Raw genomic sequence first — 6,856 nt, forward strand, 5'->3', positions numbered from 1 at the left:
CGGATGGCCCTCACCCGACCCATAACCCGAGCCCATGGACCCGACCCAGGTAAACACACTTACTCACCCTAAAGTCAACTATCTCTCTCTTCTCACCCACTTGCGCCGCTGCGGATGAATCTCCTCCCTCTCCCTCTTCTTGTTGCCTTCTATGGCCGATCTTTGTTACCATTTCCACCACCGTTAATGGTGGTGGCTTTCCTTAGCCAAACCCATGGCTAAAGGAAAGCCACCCCAAAACCCGCGTGTACCAACGGCTCCATTTCTCCTTATAAATAGGGGCCGTGTATTCTCGGGTGACGGGTGTGAGATAGCCGAGCACTTCACTGTGAAATACTCCTACCCTTCCCGATTCTGTGTGAACGGCTGTATAGTGAGGTTTCTTGGTCCGATTCTAAGTGAACCGTTGTGAGGTGAGTGACCCGTTAGTGTTTCTGTGGGAACGGCCGAAGGGTGGGTTGTCTGTGTGAACCACCCGCGGTGTGAGGTGCAACCAGGGCCGAGTGTCTGTGAGTCCGGAGTTTCGGTGACCCGTGACTGTTGCTTCTGCTGAATCTGAATGTTCCTGAGCCGCTATCAATATCACGGGTTTCATTATTCTTCACTTATCATTATTTACTTCGTGTACTGTTCTTTATCTTTGTAATCTCAGTTTGTAATTTAAGGAGTTTCGTACTCCATATCCGCTGTAATAGTTGGTTAGGCTTCATTGCAAAAGTGATACCACTACGGGTCTGATACCCAACAGGATGATGAGGTGGCGAAGAGAATAGGTAGCTAATACATAGGGTCTCTTCTTCTCTTCTTTTGAGAGGGAAGACAATAATGAATTGAAGCATAGCAATTAGCACGCTGACGCCCAGCACCAACGCTATTCGAAATGCCCTGCTACCTACTGGCTACTGCACCGCACAATTATTGCTGTTCTCAATACCTACGATGCACGCTCATACACGTGCGCCCATTTCTGCATCCTCATACATACTCATCTACTACGTAAAATTAAGGATTTTTACTACCTACTGTGGACCCCAAAATTAAATTGTCATCACCTCCGTCTTCCATTTATTTATACCCAAAGCCATAGATATACTCTACGCCTCCCCACTACACGCACCATCTCTCTATCTCTCTCAGTACTCTCTCTCAGACATCTATATATATACACCCATTATTACTTCCAGATTATTTATTACATACGTAGTATATGCCGTACGTCGTCCTTCCAGTTTCAACAACCTTCAACTGCTAGACTAGTATCCCTTCTTTCATATATACCCGTAAGTTATTAATTTGCAGCTTCTACTTGTAACTAATTAAAAGAGATATGAGGACGATTATAGACTTAGGCAGCGCCCAAAGAGGTCCCCTCCACATCATCGACACTCCCACTTCTGTGGAATGCGGCCGGGAAGTCAGATTCCGCCGCTCCTTCCGCACTCTCGTTGAGTGCATGGTCCCCGCTTGCTGCGCCTTCCCTCCCTCCCCTCCACCGACACTCCCACTTCTGTGGAATGCGGCCGGGAAGTCAGATTCCGCCGCTCCTTCCGCACTCTCGTTGAGTTGAGTGCCGCCACTTTCTTCGGCCACCGCAGAGGCAGAGTCAGCTTCTGCATCCAGGACGACACCAGAAGCCCCCCTCTCTTGCTCCTAGAATTCGCCGTCCCCACCTCCTATCTCGCCAGGGAGATGCAGCACGGCCTCCTCCGTATAGCCCTTGAATGCGACCGACGACGCCACAAGGTCGACAGCGGCTGGCTCTGCTCCCTCTACGAGGTCCCCGTTTGGTGCATGTACTGCAACGGAAGGAAGGTGGGGTTCGCCGTGAGGCGGCAGATGACGGCGGGAGACGCTTCGGTGCTGAAGCTAATGCAGTCGGTGTCTGTGGGGGCTGGGGTACTGCCAAAAGGTGCAGAGGAAGTGGAGGGTGAGCTCATGTATATGAGGGCCAGCTTCGATCGAGTAATAGGGTCGGCGGATTCGGAGTCGTTTCATATGATAAATCCGGTAGGAAGCTCCGGTCAAGAGCTCAGCGTATTTCTCTTGAGGTCTTAATTAGAATTGGAAGAGGTAGCTGGGCAGGGATTCAATTAATCCTAAACCCACCCTCAGAATTAAATTAAAATTCTCTATAATCTGCATATATATATATATATATATATTGATAGGTTATATAAGCCAGGAAGTACTCGGACGTTGTATGTATTTGTGTATATATATAATCCAGAATACACATCTCTACTAGTTACTACGTACCTACTTTTAACTTCTAATTAGCGGATTCTTAAACTTAATTAGTCTCCATCCATCAATTATATATTATTCATATATATATATAGCAAGATCCATCCATCATTTAAGTTTTTAATTAATTGGTGGTTAATTAATGAATAAGTTATGAGCTGATGCATGGCTGAATCACCATTAATGAGAGGGCACGTAGATCGTGACTTGACATGATTAATTATATTGATTATTATATATATATATATAATATATATATATGTAGTTATGATCATAATTATCCAAGTGGGAAATTAATCAAAAATTGTCATTACGGCTCACTGTCTGATGCATTTTAATTGAAATAAATGAATAGTCCCAAAGAAGAGTCATATATTAAAAGCAAAAGTTAATTGGTTGATGATTTCATTAATTAATTAATAGTCCAAATTAAACGTCTCTAAAGTTAATTTACTATATATATATATATATAAAATAACATATTTGAGTCTGAAAGAAGAATAAGAATACTTGAAAAGACACTCCCACCGCATCCAAATTATACGTATTGTTCTTAAATATTCCAGCCTCTAGCTAGCTCATATTAATTCCTATATTGTCTATATATATTACAAATTTCTCTTAATATCAGTTATGATGGAAATTAGAGTTGACAGGCGTGCGTGCGGGGGCGCCCACCAATAATTCAATTCTCAATAGGAGAAAGAAAGAAAATAAAGGGGAGTTTGCATGCACGTGGGTTTGATGTTTGCATGTTTGATGGATATATATATGCAGCTGAGAAAGTTGAGGGAATACAATTTCATGAGAGAAAGAGAGAGAGAGAGAAGGACGACAAGAGAAATGTAATATACAACATATATGGTGGTGGTGGGGAAGTAAATTACAGGAGTTGCTAGCTATCTATTATTGCTTCAAATGTTTGTTGTTGGTTTGTTGTTGGTATTGGAATCTAGTCTTCCCATTACTGTTGATGGTTGACTCCGGAAGGCCCATTCCTCACCATCCATCTCCTTCTCTTTATCTTCATTATCAATTTTATAATTTAAATAAAGAGTGTTTATAATCTTTGAAGCACATAATCCCCTAATTCTATTGACCCAAACATATTTTTGGATGTGGGTACACATCAACCATTAATCAACCTAATCATCCCAATTAAGTATTTCGTTATTCTTTTTCACTAATGATTTGGTCTTAATCACTAGAAATGCTATAATATAATTAAAATCAAATCAACTTATATTACCAAACAAGTATTATTATATATAGTTGGACTGAGTTAATGAGGATGATGAATTATTGTAGTTTATATGACATAAAGATTTGATGGTCCCAACTGTGACAAAAATATAGATTATGAAAGCAAGCGCTCGTGTAGTCGGCCGGACAACTACAAGAAATCAAACACCCTTTCCTCGATCCAAAAAATCTGCCTCCACTTGCTCATCCCCTTTCCTTTTCCAGGCCTTCTGTTCCTCATTCAACAACAAGAAATCAAGAAAATTATCATATCTCCAAAACAAAATACAAATCAATGGGTTAAATATATTTATGAAGGGTGTTGAAATTGAACTGAAACTGACATTGATGCGATACAACTATTCTAAACTAAATTAATTATGCTAAAGTTGATTACTTTTCCTAAAAATAATCATTTAATAAACCAAAAGCCAATCGAGGATTGGGCTTTTGTAAGTTATTTTTGATATAATATAATATTTATATTTTTTAATAAAAGTAATATTCAATTATTGGCATTGTATTTTGTCCTGTTTACTTATTTTGTTAATATCCTTAACTGCACAACAAAGGCCACAGACCAAATGTAAATCCAAGGGGTTAGGCTGTGAATTGATTGGTGGCCATGAACCCAATCTCTATGGATTGGTTTGAAATGTTTCAAGTTGAGAGCCTCGAGAAAGGATATCGAGTGTCTTATAGAGACTTACACTAAGTACTGCAACCGTGTTTTGTCGGCAGGAGATATGAGTCGTCTATACAATTTTATTGGATTGGTTGTCAAAGTAGTCGACTAACTGAACTGACTCGTAGAAATCGTCATATGGAACCCTCCTAAGGCTTGATCGGTATGTCTGGGATTCCCGACTCCGATAGTACGAGATTATTCATTTGACTTGAGAAACTATGTCAGTCACATGCACATGATGGTTGTAGCTTAGATTTGTCGAATAATGTATGTATCAAAATATACAAACGTCATAAGCCTTATCTAGTGCAGTCAGAATACGTAGTGAGGATGGTGTGTTCCAAGAAAGAATCCATCCCCTGTCAGTATCGTGATAGTAGCATTTTATATACGCTCTGAAACATATTTTCCTAAAAATATGTGGCCTCAGTTGTTGAATAAGTGGGATAGATTTTTTCGTGATAATTCAATAGGCTAAATGGGTGGTCTCAAGTTATTAAGTATATATGCCTAGTCTAAGACGAGAATCGACACTCCATTCCATGCCCTAGACTAAGATCGGGAGATGGTTGACGGAACGGCCTTACTCGTATAAATTCGGTTGCCTAAATGTTCATCTATATTCATCTAATCTCTTGTTCCATGAACTGTTGTTAAACAGCCATCCATGGTATCGGGCTATTTCAGGTTAAGGGATAATCAGAAATAATTAATCGAAATAGATTTAATTAATTGTGTTGGGAACACGCTAAAATTTAGCTGGAGGGTGAACCTAAAGAGTCATAACCTACCACTATAATAGGAGGAATTAATTTAATTAATTAAATTAATTAAAATTTTAAGTTAGCCATTAGAATTTATTGGACTAATTTTATTGGGCTTGGTCTAATTAATGAATTGATTCATAATTAATGGAGAGATGAAAAAGATTTGGATCTCTTAATTGGATTAAGAAATTTTAATGTTGAGTTTGCAATTAAACTAGGTTTAATTAAAGCACATAAAACGCGGACTTGATTTAATTTTAATTAATCAAGCTCGATCAATTAAAATACAAGCCTAAGATTTTGGTTAGACCTGGGCTAGCTTAAGGAGGAGCGAAACCCCTCCTTGGAAGTGTGTGTGGCACTCGGCCACAAGGTGGCTTAGAGGTGGTTTTTTAGTTGGAGGAGTCTTACTAGGTCAAGATTCCTTGCTATACTAGGACTAGGCCATATTTATAGCTTCTAAAAACCATCCTAGCCGAGTTGAGCAGCTGCTGAACACACATATGTTTTTCTCTCCCCCCTCATCTCCAAAACTCTCTCAAGATTGAAAGAGAATTCAAGAATCAAACATTAATCAATAACATTTTTTTTATTCTTGTGCTTCTGTGGTGGTTTTGTTAGCACAAAATCACCATATCCTTTTAGTGGTGGTGTGTTAGTCTTGAAAGGATCTCCGAATCGAGATCTTGGAACGAAAGACGAATGGAATCAATGCTTGTAACCGTACAAGAAAACAACAAGGGTAATGGCCATTGTTATTTTATTTTACACCAAACGTCCAGGAAAAGATTAAGGATACACCCCTTGATCGGGAATTATTTTACTATCTTGCTTGATTTTTCATTTTTTTCGCGCTTTCGTCACGTTTCCTGGGTCGATTCACTTCCTTCAAGTGGTATCAAAGCCCGATTTAGTGTATAGGCCTAGAATCTAACATGTTTAATGTGGATTTGTATTTTTAACATGTTTTAATCAATTTTGGAAGCATGATTTTTTATTTTAATTGGATATCCAGATCCAAGGTTTTGTATGTTTTAATTTTGCATTTAATTTTGGATATGAGGATTTTTGAAATTTGAAACTTTTGGATCTAACTATCTTTCTTGTTGTTTCAAAAATTACAGAATAAAAAATGAGAAGTTTTAGAAAATCAAAAAAATAGTACAGACGTACAATAGCCCTATCAGCCAGTTACCGACAGGCAGGAGTGTTGGCGGTCTGGGTGCGTGCACAACGCACAGAATTAATGTGACGCCCCAAAAAATTATAATATATAATTGTGGGATTAATTGATAATTTTTTATAAAATTTAGTTAATTAGTAAATAAATTATGGGCCATAATTGGAATATAATAAAACTTGAACGGATTAAATTGGAGTTTGTTATAATATTTTGGGACAATTTATATTAATTAAAGAAAATTAGAAAGGACGTAATGGGTATTTTGAGAAAAGTTTAATTAAATATATAAAATAATAATAATATTATTATGTATATAATAATATAATATAATATATATATATATATATAAAGTGAGGAGAGAGAGGGTTTGAAGTGAGGCGGTGGGGCTCTCCTTTTTACTCTTCATTTCATAACATACACACATATGCACATTAATACACACACTCATATGCACACAGCAACGCGCACACACATTTCGGAAAAACAGAGGTATGGATTTTGAACTTTAATTTTTATTAATTTATATAATTCTATTATTTAAGTACTCCATTTATTAAATGTTGATTATATTAAGCGATATACTATTTAATCGGAGTACTTTATGATTTTGATTATTTAAATTAGTGTCGTATTAAATATCTCATTTGATATAAAAATGATATAGTTGGGTAATTGAAATATTAGATTTGTGAGATTTAATTATCGTTATAGCTAATTTATATAATTCCATCG

General features: G+C 37.6%; 1 pseudogene; it reads left to right on the forward strand.

Annotated features, from left to right (window-relative positions):
- On the forward strand, positions 855–2,270 carry LOC110012331 (annotated as a pseudogene).

The sequence above is a fragment of the Sesamum indicum genome, linkage group LG7, assembly GCF_000512975.1.
Source record: "Sesamum indicum cultivar Zhongzhi No. 13 linkage group LG7, S_indicum_v1.0, whole genome shotgun sequence".
Taxonomy (NCBI): Eukaryota; Viridiplantae; Streptophyta; class Magnoliopsida; order Lamiales; family Pedaliaceae; genus Sesamum; species Sesamum indicum.